General features: G+C 41.7%; 2 protein-coding genes across 4 annotated transcripts in view; one reads left to right on the top strand and one right to left on the bottom strand.

Annotated features, from left to right (window-relative positions):
• The window catches only part of LOC134225679 (elongation of very long chain fatty acids protein 7), a 368124-nt gene that overhangs the window by 200310 nt on the left and 152218 nt on the right, over nt 1-15596 (bottom strand). Inside the window, exon 1 of one of the 2 annotated variants that reach the window (XM_062705949.1) lies at nt 1525-1818. The exons of the other annotated variant lie outside the window; for it this stretch is intronic. The gene's annotated coding sequence lies outside the window, so the exon portion shown is untranslated. Of the gene's footprint in view, nt 1-1524; nt 1819-15596 lie in introns of those variants that run through there. 2 annotated transcript variants of the gene reach the window in all.
• LOC134225677 (D-beta-hydroxybutyrate dehydrogenase, mitochondrial) overlaps nt 1-15596 on the top strand; it is a 364971-nt gene that overhangs the window by 97768 nt on the left and 251607 nt on the right. The window lies entirely within an intron of this gene.

The raw sequence follows: 15596 nt of genomic DNA on the forward strand, positions 1-15596 counted from the left end.
TACAGAAACAAAGTCGTATGTCCCGTTTGACTCATATTACGACTCATTTTAAGCACGTTTATCACTTCGGAGGTCTTTATGGCACATAAATTGCAATCATTTAATAGATTAATTGTTTTCATCGAGTAGCGAAAGAATAGAACATTCATATAGGCAATCGAGGCTAATGTTTCATTGATTGTAATTGTCAATGCTTAATGATTTTATTTTGTTAAACTTTGTCTCAAATTCCGAACACTTTGATTCAAATTCCGAACACCACTTTAAATGCACTAAAATGCAAAATTTCAACGTTATCTCATTGATGGACAATTATTATTTTCTCCATCTGTATGCCTGTCGAAAGAATTCTTATATTGATAACGATAATGATGATAACGAAGTGTTCAAGATAAATCGCCATGTAACGAGTGTTCGGAATATTAGTCTGTTCGGGATCTGAGTCCAAACGGATTTATTATTATTTTTACGTAGTATTTATACGTAGTGCTGAACTAACTTCAAAACTGCAAAGTTCCGGAGAGTTGTCTGGTATGAAAGTCAAAGTTCGTTCGGAAAGTTCAAAAACGTTGTTATTTTCATATCTACCAGAGATATGGATCCGATTATGAAGAGCAATCACGACAGAGTCCAAAAAGGGCTGCCACCTGCCACAATAATGGCCGTATTAGCTCTCAGCTTGTGTTTCTTCTCGCACAAATGACAATTTATAGACGATCAGCACATCTCAAAACAATTTTTCCGTTTGTGCTGCATGTGGGCATAGGTGAAAAACTGCATTTTGTTGTTGGCTGTCGTTTGCTTTTGGAGTTATGTGCCTCTTAAGACGTAATGTAGCTTTGAAATTGGATTCCAACGCGATTTACCCTAAGTTTCATTACTGTACTGGCATGTTTTCTAATAAAAATGTTTCCTTGGTGTATATTGTGATGGGTATTCTTTGTATGAGAATCAAAGAGTAATTCAATTCGTGGGTCAAGAGTGGTAGTTTTATTATTCAATATTGAAAATCTCGTTCAAATACTTCACACTAAAACTTTAGTGCATCCCCTTATTTACAAAGAAACATTAAACCCGATCTTTTATTTCTCTGGATATCAATCAGTTTATGACTAATTATGACGCTGAGCTTGATTGACCTATTCGCTTAACTCAACCAATTACTGCTTCCGGGATTCCTTAGCCACATAAAGACCAATGGTTTGACTCAACTTCCTATCCTCGCGTTTGAAAAAACTATAAATACACAAGCTATGAAGATAGGAATGCACTTGACGAAGATGAACCGGAACTTGATGAATATCACTGCCTATCACTAATTGTGATTTGCGACTCTTGTAATAGAAAATGTGTTATCATCCAGGCACAAGTCATGTGTCGACTACCAGAAATCTAACTACATTAAGTTGAACAACAATTTTGTACATTTGTCACAAGCGTCGCATTTCCAATTGTTACACTGAACAAAGCCAATCGTCACTAGATCATAGAAAATGCAATCCGTTCTCGCTGCAAAATTCGCACCTCTGGTTCTTTATTCTGATGATATTCACAACACTGCGTTGGTTCCCCGATCGGCGGAATGCACCAATCACCTATTCCAGATCTTCATCCACACAGAAGTTTGCACCCGTTTGGTCACCCACTCTCGTATACGACTCGTCCTCGCGCAAGAACTTTTCGACAACTTTTCGCGTTTCCAGCTCGCAAGCCCGGCAGTTCCTCGGTCGCGACTCTCACGGTCCGAAATTCAACTCGAACTGATTCGGAAAAAAGTCCAGCAAAAGTCAGAGTCTACCGCAAAATGCGCCCCGAACAAGCGGCCTTTCGTTTGTTTGCCTTCTTTTCCGTTCCTTTTTTTCCGAACGAGACGAAGGCTTCCAGCCCCTAACTAGCCTCAGTCAGTGGTAGTAGCTTTTGCTAGCGACGATCGACGCGACAATCGACGACAACGACCAGCGACGGCGGCGACGACGACGACGATCACCTTGCCATGCGATAGTCCAATTTTCGGTAGAGATTTTCGCCGTTTTCTGATAAAACAGGGTTGACTGGTAGAAACTAATGCGCGGCGCGGTGCCGTAGACAGTGCGCGCCGAGGTTTCGTGTTGCGGCTTTGAAGTCGATTTGGTGGACGGACTTTACACGTGCAGCACCTCTCTTGCTGATCCGCTTCGCGACACACAGCCAAGGTTGCGTCTCGGTTGGTTTCCACTTCGGACTCAAGGGATCTTAGCTAATCTACCCAGCTAGACGATGACTTGCCTCTTTTCCAAGTTCGGCGAAATTGGGTACCGCCGTTTCTCAAGGAATTTCAAAACTAAATTTCGGCAAAAACCAACGACATTGGTAGTAGGCTGATTGTTACTGGCAATTTATTTGATCCTCAGCAATCAAACGTCACGCACGAAGGTGGAGTTCAGGCAATAGGGTAACAAAATTTGTTTCTGTCATAACACCCTACTGTTATGATGTTATATCTTCTCAAAACGGTACTGTGAAGAATTTTAATCAGTAGGTAAATAGTGCATTTGTTTGATTGAGAGGACACGATCCCTCGCAGTTCGAACATCTGAGTCATCGTAAATCGCACAGTGAGATTGTCTGAGAAATTCAGTCATCCATTCGGTTTGTTCTCTGTACAATTCCATAGATTCTGGTCGATCACGAAGTAGCAACCATGTTGCGGATTATTCCACAAAAGTAATTCTAGAAGCGAATCATCCAACGGTTCTTCGAAATTACGAACTTAAAACTGTTAACCCTCCAAAGCTTACTCGAAGGCTCCATCGATTAGGCGAGGATCAGATCAAAGTAAGGCCAGGATTCACTTTCAGTTAGACAACATATCGATGGAGAGTTTCGAGAACTTTGGAATTTATCCTGTCCTGGCATAATGCGAGGCAAAATCCAATACCAAATCCTGTGTATCCATAGAAAAAATGCAAAAGTTTTTATAATTTATGTTTGTGTACTTGAAAGGGTTATTCCTACCATTTATAGGGGAACGGTTTGGCACTTCATCCCATAGCTCCTATTTCCATCCCATCAAAAACAAAGCAATGAAAAGGAATTTGGTTTGTTTCTTATTTTTATGATTTTTTTCATCTGTGAGCACGCGTGTTAGCAAAAAAAAAAGCTACGAGAATAGTGCCGTATTTCTTTGTTTTGCGATTAGATGAATACTTATATGTTCAGTAAGATGGAAAACGGAACAGTTTCCCTATATGTGTGTGATTAAATGTATCATGAATAAAACATTTGTATCTAGTAAATGTATTCATGAAAAATTGTATTGCTTTTTGCATTAAACTTTCCATTTCACCTTTGAAAACATTGACACATGTATTCAGTGACTGTTTCCCCGATAAAACATTTTTAAATGTTATTAACTCATACAATGCTTGTATTTGACAATAAAAAATTTCAGCTGATAGCTCTATACTTATATTACTAAAAATCCACACATATTTATTGGCAAAAATCTATAGATTTAACTTATGATGTATATCAGCGCACACATAATCATTCTCCACGCGAACTAATAAAATATATATCCAAATAAACTTTATGTGTAGTCTCGAATTAGCAATTATTTAATTTATGTTTGAATCTATATCGATTATATTAGGGTGGAGCTATTGAAAAAATTTATAACGGCGGCACATATATTTTATATAGATATTTTTGGCAGTGTATTTATTGACATCGATGCACTCACAAAACCAATCGACATTAGTTGTCAAAAATCAGGGATACCAACTAGATAACAATTCCCTTGTCGCCCAGTTTGGCGCCAGTGGTGGAAATACTCGCTTCACGAGTAAGAAAAGAGTGTAATTGGGCCTACCAAAAATGCCACACTCGCGCGAACCTACTGCCTGCATTTTCACGGCGCTTGCTTTGTTCGCGAGTACGGGCAGAGCAAAAACAAAAAGCAGGGCAGCATTTTGTTCGGGAGTAAAAATCACGGTCGCGAGTATTTGTGATTACTTCGAATACAATGGATACACACTTCGAAAAAGCCATTAGATGCTTCGAGACCGACACCCAAATCATTATTGATGCGAAATTGTGTCATGATAAATGTGAGACTAAGTTCACTTTTTAATTAACACGGCTGTTTTCAACAAAAATGATAAAGTATCAGACGGGAATCGATCATTGGTTCACTGCATGAGTGCCACTCACGCTACGCTTCATGAAGAAGCAGAGTTCAAAGTGAAACAAGTTCTACATTCTTCTGCGCATGCTCTGTTCATTGCATTAACCCGTCGCGTCGGCTGCTTGGCTGTTGGGTGCGTGGTTGTGTTTTTTTTTAACTAAGTTTATTTGCTAATTATCTAATACATGCATTCATCTCTTAGACTAGGTGTTCCATGTTTTCTTAACACTATCATCCTTATTTGCTATGTTACGTTAGTTATTATTAATACATTTCAATTGCCTCTGGCAGTTAGGATTTTTCCTCTGGTTTAATTGAACCATGTAGGAATTACAATGTTTTTAACTTAAACTAAACCTAACCTAATTTATACTAAGGGTACAAGGAGTTAATCGTTGCAATATAAGATTGCAACGATTTTTGTCTAAAATTGGAAATTAGTTTGTTGGACATTTGTTGCAATGTTTCAATATTAGAAATTCTATGAAGTTCATTGGTACTATACCACGGAGGCAACTTCAGAATCCTTTTCAAAATTTTATTTTGAATCCTCTGGAGTGCCTTCTTTCTGGTATTGCAGCAACTAGTCCATATTGGCACAGCATACAACATGGCTGGCCTAAAAATTTGTTTGTAAATCAAAAGTTTGTTCTTAAGACAAAGTTTTGATTTTCTGTTTATAAGTGGATGTAGACACTTAATATATTTGTTACATTTGGCTTGAAGGCCTTCAATTTGATTTTTAAAAGTTAGTTTTTGGTCCGGCAGAAGTCCTAAGTATTTGACTTCGCTAGACCAATTAATTGGAAACCCATTCATAGTGACAATATGTCTGCTAGAAGGTTTCAAATAAGAAGCTCTCGGCTTATGGGGGAAAATTATAAGCTGAGTTTTGGAAGCATTCGGGGAAATTTTCCATTTTTGCAAGTAAGTGGAGAAAATATCCAAACTTTTTTGCAATCTACTACAAATGACACGAAGGCTTCGCCCTTTGGCTGTGAGGCCCGTGTCATCTGCAAACAAAGATTTTTGACACCCTGGTGGTAAATCAGGTAAGTCAGAAGTAAAAATGTTATACAATATGGGCTCCAGTATGCTGCCTTGGGGGACACCAGCCCTTACAGGTAATCTATCAGATTTAGAATTGTGATAGTTTACCTGCAGTGAGCGATCTGATAAATAATTTTGGATCAGTTTAATGATGTACAGAGGAAAATTAAAATTCATCAATTTTACAATCAAACTTTCATGCCAAACACTGTCAAATGCTTGCTCTATATCAAGAAAAGCCACTCCAGTCGAATATCCTTCAGATTTGTTAAGCCGAATTAAGTTCGTAACTTTTAATAACTGATGAGTGGTTGAATGCCCATGGCGAAAACCAAATTTCTCATCAGCAAAAAATAGAATTTTCATTAATATGAACCATCATTCTATTTAAAATAATCTTTTCAAACAGTTTGTTTATTGAAGAAAGCAAACTGATTGGGTGATAACTAGAAGCCTCAGCTGGATTTTTGTCCGGCTTCAAAATTGGAACAACTTTGGCGTTTTTACTTTTATCTGGGAAGTATGCCAATTGAAAACATTTGTTAAATAAATTAACCAAAAAGGATAAAGAGCTCTCAGGAAGTTTTTTGATAAGTATGTAGAAAATACCATCATCACCCAGTGCTTTCATATTTTTAAATTTTCTAGTAATAGATCTCACTTCATCCAAATTAGTTCCCAACGAAGGGTCAAAACATTATCTTGATTGAAAATGTCTTCGAAGCTCCGTGTAACCTGATCCTCAATTGGACTAGTGAGACCTAGACTAAAATTATGGGCACTCTCGAACTGCTAAGCAAGTTTTTGAGCCTTTTCGCCATTTGTCAATAAAATTTTATTCCCTCGTTATGCGCTGGAATTGGCTTTTGAGTTTTTTAAAAGAATTTTCGTTAATTTACAAAAGGGTTTCGAACTGGGATCCAACTTCGAGACATTATTCTCAAAGTTGGTAGCTGCTAACGAATACTGGCCAGTCCTCGGGGTTCCCGTTAAAGAGGGGAAGTTCTTTTCCAAGTACCTGGCGAGCGGCGATCTGCTCTGTTGTTAGTACTGGTAAACGAAACCCGATAACTGTTGTTGCGGTTGAAGTGTCCGTTGTCTTGCTAAGTTACCATTCATTGGCAACGGGTTTGCAGCTTGATGTAGTGGGTTCGGAAGCTTTGCGTGATTGTTTTCTTCGAAGCTTATCACCTGCCGAGGAAACACTAGTCCGCCCGCAGGATTAAACGGCATATCCGGATGCGCTGTCTTTGGACGAGCACCGAGCCTTCCATTAGCCGGCTGCTGGGCTGGTAACGCTTCTTGAGACTGCGAAACTTGTTGTAAAGTTGGCTGTGAGCCGTTCCTTTCTTCCTGTTCTGGGAAGCGCACGCTGCGCTCCAGCGATTGGGCAGGGAATTCTATATGGGAACGAATCACATTTTGAACCGATGTAGGTTCTAAATCACTCTTAAGTCGCATCGCTGCTGGAAGTGAAGCAGCGCGTGCAGGTGGGGAAGAAAATCGCTCTCCGGAAATGAGTGCTTGTAATGGTAGAGTCGAATGGATTGAATTGTGTGCACGCCAGTCCTTGGGGATGCGATTGGAACATTCCACAGCCGAGTCGAGCCATTTTGCTACCTTTTCGTTGCTATCGGAGACGGAACCGCTCCTACTACCAGCTTCAGCTATTTGTTGAAAAAGCGCACTTTTTTTCTCGAGAGATTGCTTCCGAATTTGTTGCTGGCGCTTCTGCACTTCCTTATCTTTGTACAGCTGCAGTTCTCGCAGCTTTCGTTCCGCGTCCAGCAGGCTTCTGCGTTCTTCGATTTTTCGCTGCATCTCGTCGATTTCTCGTTGCTGGATCTCTGCTTGTTCCTTTAGCTCTCGCTCTTCCAGCTGTTCTTGGGCCTCTACGACCTTGAGTTGGGCCTCAAGAACGGAACGTTCAATTGATGCAAGGCTTGGTACCTTCGATGAGCCATATCTTTTCGCCGATGACCGAGTAGACCTGTCCGTCGGTGGAACGTGAAGACGGGAGCCACTTTTCGTTGTTTGGCCTCTATTCTTGCATCCTCTTCAGTTGAATCTGAGATTCGAAAAATCTTCAATCGTAGGATCAACGCCAGCGCAGCTAAGATGCTGCCATTTGCGGCAATTGTCGCAGGCTATCATGCGTATTTCTGCCTGTTCTGGGAGATCGCTTGACTGACAGGTGTAAGTAAGCTCACCTTTCTCGCGAGATCGCTCCATTTGGCTACCCAGCAGCAAACATTCTTAAAGAAATTGTGGGGATTATTCATTTATTTATTTATTATCAGACTAAGGCCGGAGTGGCCTGTGCTGCACATAAAAGTCTTCTCCATTCAGCTCGGTCCATGGCTGCACTTCGCCAACCGCGCAGTCTGCGGAGGGTCCGCAAACCGTCCTCCACCTGATCGATCCACCTTGCCCGCTGTGTTAGTGTAGGTTTATATTGAGACTTTGGATTATTCATCCAAAGTCTCAATAGCAAACTCCGTATTGGGATGATAGTAAGCTTTAAGCTGCAATTTTAATCAGTTTTTGTTAGGTACATAAAGTTCAATAGTTATATAATAAGCACTCACAATTTTTGGTGAACCAATTGGCCTTGAAAGAGCGATTCTTTCGTAATTGAGCTAGGTACTTATAAATCTATCATTCAGAGTGGATATTAGTCCTGAATTTAATAGCTGTGCAAAAAAATACCTAGATCACTGTCTAACGAAAAGTTATACAATATGGGTTTCATATGAGGACTCTATACAATTATAGGTTTAAAATAAATTCAGCTATTTAACTTTTAACGATAACTTCGCTATCGACTTCAATATGCGGGTCTAGGATGATAACAATTATTCCTCATGTTGTTTATTTTATTGCGCAGATTCCGCCTTATTAGACTTCTGCGCGAAAATTATTTGCGTGAATATTTTCACCGTGTCACACACACAATTTAATTAACACTGTTTGCTGTTTGTTTGAGTAAACAAAAACACGTTCATTTTTTCATTTATTTAGTTAACATCTAAACAGATAACACTGAATCAACAATTTGACGCCACAATGCACGGTTCGAGGCCGCATCTCTCCATCCTAGGATACGCCCCACGCTCGCCAAGTCGTTTTGCACCTAGTCTGCCCATCTCGCTCGCTGCGCTCCACGCCGTCTCGTACCTGCCGGATCGGAAGCGAACACCATCTTTGCAGGGTTGCTGTCCGGCATTCTTGCAACTTTGCCTGCCTATCGTACCCTTCCGGCTTTAGCTACCTTCTGGATACTGGGTTCGCCGTAGAGTTGGACGAGCTCATGGTTCATTCTTCGCCGCCACACACCGTCTTCTTGCACACCGCCAAAGATGGTCCTAAGCACCCGTCTCCGAGTGCTTGCAAGTCCTCCTCGAGCATTGTCCATGTTTCATGTCCGTAGAGGACAACCGGTCTTATAAGCGTCTTGTACATGACACATTTGGTGCGGTGGCGAATCTTTTTCGACCGCAGTTTCTTCTGCAGCCCGTAGTAGGCCCGACTTCCACAGATGATGCGCCTTCGTATTTCACGACTAACGTTGTTGTCAAGCATGTACTTTGTCTTTGACGCATTCACCACCAGTCCAACTTTTGTTGCTTCACGTTTCAGGCGGGTGTACAGTTCTGCCACCTTTGCAAATGTTCGGCCGACAATGTCCATGTCATCCGCGAAGCAAATAAATTGACTGGATCTGTTGAAAATCGTACCCCGGCTGTTACACCCGGCTCTCCGCATGACACCTTCTAGCGCAATGTTGAACAACAGGCACGAAAGTCCATCACCTTGTCTTAGTCCCCGGCGCGATTCGAACGAACTGGAGTGTTCGCCCAAAAATTTCCCCACAGTTTTGCACACCATCCACCGTTGCTTTGATCAGTCTGGTAAGCTTCCCAGGGAAGCTGTTCTCGTCCATAATTTTCCATAGCTCTACGCGGTCTATACTGTCGTATGCCGCCTTGAAATCAACGAACAGATGGTGCGTTGGGACCTGGTATTCACGGCATCTTTGAAAGATTTGCCGTACAGTAAAGATCTGGTCCGTTGTCGAGCGGCCGTCAACGAAGCCGGCTTGATAACTTCCCACGAACTCGTTCACTAATGGTGACAGACGACGGAAGATGATCTGGGATACCACTTTGTAGGCGGCATTAAGGATGGTGATCGCTCGAAAGTTCTCACACTACAGTTTGTCGCCTTTCTTGTAGATGGGGCATATAACCCTTCCTTCCACTCCTCCGGTAGCTGTTAAGTTTCCCAGATTCTGACATCTCCTCGCACTCCGCTTCTTCCAGGCGGCGTTTCTTCTCCTGAAAAAGGCGGGTCTGCTGTCTCCGCTTCCGTCTATAACGTTCCACGTTCTGCCGGGTACCTTGCTGCAGCGCGACCGCCCGCGCTGCGTCCTCCTCCTCCAGAATCTGGCTGCACTCTTCGTCGAACCAATCGTTCCGTCGACTTCGACCCATATACCCGACGTTGTTCTCCGCTGCGTCGTTTATGGCTGCTTTGACTGTATTCCAGCAGTCCTCAAGAGGGGCCCCATCGAGCTCACCCTCTTCCGGCAACGCTGCCTCGAGATGCTGCGCGTATGCAGTGGCGACATCAGGTTGCTTCAGTCGCCCTAGGTCGTACCGCGGCGGTCGTCGGTACCGAACATTGTTGATGACGGATAGTTTTGGGCGCAGTTTAACCATCACCAGATAGTGGTCAGAGTCGATGTTAGCGCCACGATATGTCCTGACGTCGATAATGTCGGAGAAGTGCCGTCCATCAATCAGAACGTGGTCGATTTGTGATTCTGTCTGCAGTGGTGATCTCCAGGTGTACCGATACGGGAGGCTGTGTTGGAAGTAGGTGCTGCGAATGGCCATGTTCTTGGAGGCGGCGAAATCAATTAGTCGTAGGCCGTTTTCGTTCGTCAGCCGGTGAGCGCTGAACTTCCCAATAGTCGGTCTAAACTCCTCCTATTGGCCAACCTGAGCGTTCAAATCTCCTATGATGATTTTGACGTCGTGGCTTGGGCAGCTGTCGTACTCACGTTCCAGCTGCGCGTAGAATGCGTCCTTATCATCATCAGTGCTTCCGGAGTGTGGGCTATGTACGTTGATTATGCTGAAGTTGAAGAACTGGCCTTTGATCCTCAACCTGCACATTCTTTCATTGATCGGCCACCACCCGATCACGCGCCTTTGCATATCGCCCATCACTATGAAAGCTGTTCCCAGCTCGTGTGTGTTGCCGCAGCTCTGGTAGATGGTATCATTACTTCTAAGCTTTCGCACCATTGATCCCTTCCAACAAACCTCCTGCAGCGCTACGATGCCGAATCCACGGTCCTTGAGCACATCGGCGAGTATGCGTGTGCTCCCGATAAAGTTGAGAGATTTGCAGTTCCACGAACCGAGTTTCCAATCGCTAGTCCCTTTTCGTCGCAGTGGTCTTCGCCGATGGTTCCGGTCCGTACTCTCTTGTTGATTGTTCGTTGCTTATGATTTTTTAAAGGCTGGCTTGCAGGGCCTGACACCAAACCCCTCAATTTCCGGAGGACCATTCCTCTTAATTCCCGGTGGACCATGGTGCACAGTTTCACTTAGAGTCCCTCGCTGGCACTCGGACGATGATCAGCTGCCCCTAACATGGAGAAGAGACGCTGTCGTGAGCCGATCCTGACATGGAGAACAGACGCTCAATAAGATTTGCACTTCCGGAGAGAAGCAAACCCCCCCCCCTTCCCTGTCAGCATATGACCATAGTTCCCACCGGGGATTGGTTACCCGATCTTCCCTAAGGTTGCTCGTATCCAGGTCAGCACCGCGGGGAGATAGAGATAGGAGTTGCTGGGTAAGAGGCTAAGGACCGCGAGATGGGGTCTATTTTATTCCTTCAGGTACGCGAAGTACCAATGGTACGCTTTACCCAGCATTTGCCGTGCCGAGCGAACCAATAGGCCTAAATTAACGTGGCCATAAATGTGATTTGGTCGAATTGGTCATTAAGTCGTATAGAACATTTGATCGAATAGGTCATTTGGTCATATTGTAGGTCATTCGGCAGAAAATGTCGTTTGGCCGAAAGGGCCGTTTAACCGAAAGAGCTGTCTGACCGAAAATGTCTTCTTCTTCAATGGCTCAAGACTCCAATTGGAACTTGGCCTGCTTTTCTACTTAGTGTTAATTAGCATTTCCTCAGTTATTATTTGAAAGCTTTTCTATGCCGGCAACATATACAATGGATACACTATGCCCATGGAGCCAAGAATGTTTTCCACCCGAATTTTTTTCCATCTACGGATTGTCAATCTTACGCCTTTGCTCCTAAGGCTAACTGGAGACCTGGCCAAAAATGTAATTTGACTGAAAATGCCATTTGGTGGAATAAAAATTTTGGTCGAAAAAGTCTTTGGTAGAAAATGCGGTTGAAGGGGTCCTCTTCTTTTTCAATGGCTCTACATTCAAACTGAAACTTGGCTTGCTTTTCAACTTAGTATTCTATTAGCATTTCCTTAGTTATTAATTGAAAGTTTTTCTATGCCCGCCATTGGATGAGTATGTATCTTGTGTGGCAAGTACAATGGGTACACTATGCCCAGGATGTCGAGAAAGATTCCAAGCCGAAAACATCCTAGACTGAACCGAGAATCAAACTCGCCATCTCCGGATTGGCAATCCTACGCCTTTGCTGGCAAGGCTACTGGAGACCCCGGGTCGAACGGGTAATATTACCGAAAATGTAGTTTAACCGAACATGTCATTTGGCCGAACAGGTCATTTGGCTGAAATAGTCATTTGGCCGAAAAATCCATTTGGCAAAAATGGTCATTGGACAGGAAAAACTATTAGGTCGAAAATGTCATTCGCTTAGCTAGCTTAGCTTAGCTTTGACTGACTACACATATCTATGGTTGCTACTCCGTGATTGACCAGAATCAGTGAAATTGCACAAAGAATCAACTGAATGATTGACTGGGATTGTTCAAGCATTCTCATTGTGCAAGTTTCAGTGACTCTAAAATTCAAATGATCAATAACGGCGCCGGCCACGTCCTTGTAGTCAGTTAGGAAGAAGGAAGGAATATTAGTAGGTGGTTTTTGCTATTTGAAGACCGTGTTTACCTCTGCGTCTCCACAAAAACCACAGGAAGGATTATCAGTTAATTGGTAGGCATCGTTGGATCTGGATTCACTCTGATAAGCGATACGACCGTGTCATTCTTTATACACAGTGATTTTACCTAGCCATGAATCGGGCGCGAAAAGTAGTACAAACTAACTACCGGCCTACCGGGCGCGCAATGCAGAACACAATATTTCGTCCGATCGCGCGATCGTCGTTCTGCTGTCCGAAACAAGAGAAATCTCGCACTGAACTGATTTTTATTACCGGCCGCGCAAAGCAGAACACAATATTTCGTCCGATCGCGCCATCGTTCTGCTGTCCGAAACAAGAGAAATCTCGCACTGAACTGATTTTTATTACCGGCCGCGCAATGCAGAACACAATATTTCGACCGATCGCGCGATCGTCGTTCTGCTGTCCGAAACAAGAGAAATCTCGCACTGAACTGATTTTTATTACCGGCCGCGCAAAGCAGAACACAATATTTCGTCCGATCGCGCCATCGTTCTGCTGTCCGAAACAAGAGAAATCTCGCACTGAACTCTATTAGGTCGAAAATGTCATTCGGTTGAATAAGTCATAAAGCCGAAAATATTGTTTGGCCGAAGAAGTTGTTTTGATGAATAGGGCATTAGGCCGAAAATACCGTTTGATGTCTCACTTCTCACTCCTCATTTCTAACTTCGCACTTCTCACTGTGAGAAGTGATAGTGAGAAGTTAGAAATGTGAAATGAGAAGTGATGATGCGTCTCACTTCTCATTTCTTTCATAAAGAAATGGAAGAAATGAGAAGTGAGACGCATCATCAATTCTCATTTCACATTTCTAACTTCTCACTCATTTCCTACTTCCAACTTCTCACTGTGAACAGTTGATGTGAGAAGTAAGAAATAAGAAGTGAGAAATTAGTGAAAGGTGAGATGTCACGAATCTATACCATTTCGTCGAAAGACATTTGGTCGAAAGACATTTAGTCGAAAGGACATTACGTCGAATGAACAGTTGGTCGAAGTGAAATTTAGTCGAATACAAATTTTAAAATTAAGAAATAAACATCTTGGTACACTTAGTTTAATGACGTTCAGTCGAATGGCTATTTGTAAGAAAAGAACTTTAGTCAATAACAATTAAAAATTAAGTTTTTCTAAAAGTCACATAATTATTGCTCCAAGATTGTCCAAAAAATGATGGTTTCATAAAAAGAAGAAAAAATCGAAACGGTGAATATTCCGAGAATATTCCCGACTGCATATTGACTTTAGTGAACTCCTCTAACCGACTACAATGAATCTATATCACCTGGTCAAAAGAAATTTAGTCGGATGATGTTTTTTCATTACCTATAACGTTGAATAGATTAGGTTATATGACTATTTAGTCGAAATTAAATTTTCGGCCAATAATTAACGAATTATGGTTAGAAGACAATTTTATACTGAGCTAATTATTGTATAAATATTGAGTGAAAGAAAGAGTATCAATGTAAAGAATAAGAAAACCATTTCTATTCGACTAAACGTTCTTTCGACAAAATGTCATTTGACCAATAATGTCATTAGTCAATCAATGAAATATTCGATGAAGTATTGGCAAAATAACATTGATATCATTGGTCTTTGACCATGTGCCGGAAAATAGAATAAATTTCACCATCTGTACCTAATATTTGACTATTTCTGAAGGGTTTCAAGTTTTCTATAATACACCAGGGTCTCCAGAAGTTTCTGTTAGCTCAGGTGAAAAATCCTCATTGGCATCCGTATTCGTTTCTCCGCTGCTGATTGAACTTCATCACGTCCACTGAATTCCTCTAATCAGTTTATCAATGTATCTTATGGAATATTTATTCAAATCAAAGCAAAAATCTATTGACGAATTGTCCATTTAACGAATTACCCTTATTACCGACTAAACACTTTCAACATTCGGCTTATTTTCCGTTCGACTAAACGTCCTTTCGACTAAATGTCCATTCGATTAAATGTCCATTCGATCAAATGTCCATTCGACTAAATGTCCATTTGACTAAATTTCCATTCGACTAAATGTCCATTTGACCAAATGCACTTTCGACTAAATGTCATTCGACTAAACGTCATTCGACGAAATGTCATTCGACGAACTGTTCCAAAGCCAGAAGTAACTTCTTACTTCACTTTCATTATTTCTCACTACTTACTTCGCACTTCACTTCTCACTATGCATCCCTCACTTCTCACTTCACACTTTGCACATTCACCATTGTTCGACCAAGCGACATTTTCGGTCAGATGACCTTTTCCGCCAAACAAGTTTTTCGGCCATTCGACATTTTCTGGGTGTGATTCTTTCTGCCAAATTATGTTTTCAGTTGAATGACCATTTCTGCAAATTACCATTTTGCAAGGTGCATCTAACTCTAAACTTTCGACAGTATCCAAAAATACTAACAAATACAAGCGAAAAACTACGCCGTATCTAAGGTAAATTGATCAAAGAGCCCTGGTTGGGAAAGCATGAACGCCAACACAACGCCATCCAGTCGATACAGTCCACCCAGTTTTAGGCAACACATGATTTCAGTCTCCTTCAAATTCTTTAAAAAAAAAACTGAATGAACATTTCTATTACTATTACTTTTTTAGCAACCTTTGGGCCCACGTTTTGGTTTGATGGTATTAGAAACATGAAATGCGGGTTGAAAGCTTTCTAGAATCTGTTGAAGGTAGAAATCAGGTGTTTCCTATACGGGGGAGCACTGTGTTTCATCATCTAACTGACAAACGCAAAAACACCCAAACTAGCAACCCTTTCATTGTTTGATGAAAATCGTGGATACTAGAAATATCACGAAATACTATTGCGATACAATGAGTGATATTATCGCAAAGTTTAGAGTTACTCGCCCTTTTGCAATTTCGGCCAAACGACTTTTTCGACCAAATGACCCGTTCGGTTGAATAGATAGTTTGCAGCTGGGTGCTGCAGATAGAGCCGCTTTTCTGCGCTCAAGCGAGTAGAGGGATATTTTGAAATCACTCCCATAAACAAAATTATTTTGCAGTTACTAGGCTGTCAAACATTTCCCGCTCTTCAAATTTCATACATTCATGCTCCAATCAGCTGCTGAATCACAAGAAATTTCGTAACGAGTGCTTTTTAGTTTCATTCCTACTAATTTTCCACTCGAAATCTAATGTGAGAATATTTGTTACAAAGAATATAAAACTCAAACAAAGTTTATTTTTATCTTTTCCC

This window comes from Armigeres subalbatus, chromosome 3, assembly GCF_024139115.2.
Source record: "Armigeres subalbatus isolate Guangzhou_Male chromosome 3, GZ_Asu_2, whole genome shotgun sequence".
Classification (NCBI taxonomy): domain Eukaryota; kingdom Metazoa; phylum Arthropoda; class Insecta; order Diptera; family Culicidae; genus Armigeres; species Armigeres subalbatus.